Raw genomic sequence first — 2,096 nt, forward strand, 5'->3', positions numbered from 1 at the left:
ATGGCCTAGGATTTTGGTTCAGCCAGATAAACCACATTGTAAGGGAGGGAGGGAGTGAAGGTTAGGTGTAAGGGGACAAAAACAGACTGGTTACAAGGAATATATGTATTGGTGTCTTGACACAGTTCCTGATGCTCCTAAACCGGTTGTAAAGAGGGGTGATAGGAGAATCTTTTGTTCTAACTTTTAGTCCTTGATCTCAGTTGCTGACACAGAGCTCCTGAGACCTTTGAAATTTTCTGAGTGACAGAAGCATCTGACAGCTAACTCCTAAATCCCTTGGAATTTCCTGGAGTGTCTTTTGTTCTAATGAGGCGACTCTTCCTGGGTTCCTGGATGCGAGATGGTCACCAGAAAGACCAAGCCATAAGTAGAAGTTTGGGACTTTCAGCCCCATCTCTCATTCCCCAGAGAGAGGAGAGGGGCTGTAAATGGAGATAATAACCTGTCATGCCTCTGTGATGAAGCCTCAATAAGTACAGGGTTCAGAGAACTTTGAGGTTGGTGAACACATCCACATGCCAGGAGGGTGGCAGCCCAACCCCACCTCCTGACCATCGGCTGCTGTGCTCCTAAGAAGCTCAATGTATCCTTTCCCCGACAAGTCCGTATGCTTCCTCAATGCATTCTGCGCACAGCAAAGAAGACACAAGCATCCCCTGCTGACCTGCCATCTGGGTGGGTAACGAAGAGGAGGCTTTCCTTCTCCCCAGTGATGGGGCAATGCTGTCCAAAGAAGGCCATTTCCTCAGCTGTGGCCATGAAAGGGGGCCTCCACATGCAGGCAATGACTTGATTTTCCCTGCAAAAGAAATTGGGTTACCTCTTTGGATGTGCCAGCAACAATTTTAATAAAATCTTCACCTGTTTGCTTTGTAAACCTCAATACACATGGCCCCCATGTGATGTTTGTGCCTGTGTAACGCTAGGTCTCTGTGCTCCTCACTCACACACCTAAGCAGAGCTTCTCTACTGCTTTGACCCTGGGCTTTGAGACAAAGCACTGCACCTCCCTTGGAAATATTCAGTCCTTTGAAGAATCCTGAAATATCTTGAAATGAAGGCTGCTGAGATAAACCCCAAGCCCTGACTATAGTCTTGTTATCAATAATCTTGCTGCAAGTGCCACTTTTGAATTTGTGAGTTACTCTCTCTGGATCTGAAAACCTGTGATTATAAGCCTCTGAAATCATTGCCTAAATTATATTCCCTATGCCTTTAACTTGAGAGGCTCCATATGAGGAGGCTGAACTATTCTTCCGAAAATTTCAACACTCTGTCATTGCTGCAACTTCCAGTTGATCAATATCATTTGAATCAAGGCAACACTTCTTGAATTCTTTACAGAAATTAGAAAAGGAATAGAAGCATTCAGGCAATAATCCATGCTTCTTGGAAGCTTCATGATGCAGGGTTTGCCTGACATGAAGCTGCCCATCAGTACAAAGAGAGAAGGAGGTTCCTATCGCAGTGTTCAGTTTATTGCCCACTGGTTAAACTATTGCAGGCCTTGGTCCAGCCTTGGCACAGAGGAGAGGCTTTTAGCATCCATCTTAGTTTCTTTTACACAATTAATTCTCGGTCAGTTCCAACTGAACTTGTCTAACCATTACCTGGTACAACTGTCCCAAATGCTTGTTGGCCAGACACACGGCTTTCCATAAGAGCAGGATCAGCTCCTTCTCATCGGAGCCCAGTTGGGCCCCAGTGGCCCCAACAGTGAATGCAAAAGCTCCACAGAGTAATCCGGCCATGCTGTGATGACAATCGGTGGGGAGAGAAGTGGCATCGTAAAGAGGCGGTGAGGTGGGGAGGAAGTGAGAGAAGGAGAACTTGTGCTAAAAACGTCTTTGGATAGAAAAAGCAAGAGCGCCCACCCTTCTTCCCCTCCACGCAGCCCCTGGTATAAAAAGCGGTAAGCAACCACCCGAGTGCACACCTGACCGATGACCACACCCCGGACAGGAGGCGTGCATGCTGGCTCTGAGGGCCTCCCCAGTTCTCTCGGAGCAGGTGGCCAGCCGCTGGGTCAGCGACCCCTCCAAGCTACTGGAGCCCCGACCTCAAAGGGTTTTCTCAGTCTCCCAGGCCTTGAG

At 48.0% G+C, this 2,096-nt stretch overlaps 1 pseudogene; it reads right to left on the reverse strand.

The window, feature by feature from the left end:
- Positions 1-469: 469 nt before the first annotated feature.
- Positions 470-1,789, reverse strand: LOC130854928 (epithelial splicing regulatory protein 1-like; annotated as a pseudogene).
- Positions 1,790-2,096: the final 307 nt, after the last annotated feature.

Source organism: Hippopotamus amphibius, chromosome 6 (assembly GCF_030028045.1).
Source record: "Hippopotamus amphibius kiboko isolate mHipAmp2 chromosome 6, mHipAmp2.hap2, whole genome shotgun sequence".
In the NCBI taxonomy this organism is placed as follows: domain Eukaryota; kingdom Metazoa; phylum Chordata; class Mammalia; order Artiodactyla; family Hippopotamidae; genus Hippopotamus; species Hippopotamus amphibius.